Raw genomic sequence first — 218 nt, forward strand, 5'->3', positions numbered from 1 at the left:
TTTTTTAAAGAACAACAAATAGTTGCTGCAGAATCCAACTCATGACAATCTCATTTGTGTCACAGTAGAACTGTGCTCCATAGAGTTTTCAATGACTGATTTTTTTTTTTTTTTTTTTGAAAATTCATTTACAGGCCTTCCTTCCAAATTTTGGGTAGCATTATGAAGAATGGGAATCAAAGAACACTTAATCAAGCTCATGCAAAACATCAACCAAG

The sequence above is a fragment of the Chrysochloris asiatica genome, unplaced genomic scaffold (genome assembly GCF_000296735.1).
Source record: "Chrysochloris asiatica unplaced genomic scaffold, ChrAsi1.0 scaffold00183, whole genome shotgun sequence".
In the NCBI taxonomy this organism is placed as follows: domain Eukaryota; kingdom Metazoa; phylum Chordata; class Mammalia; order Afrosoricida; family Chrysochloridae; genus Chrysochloris; species Chrysochloris asiatica.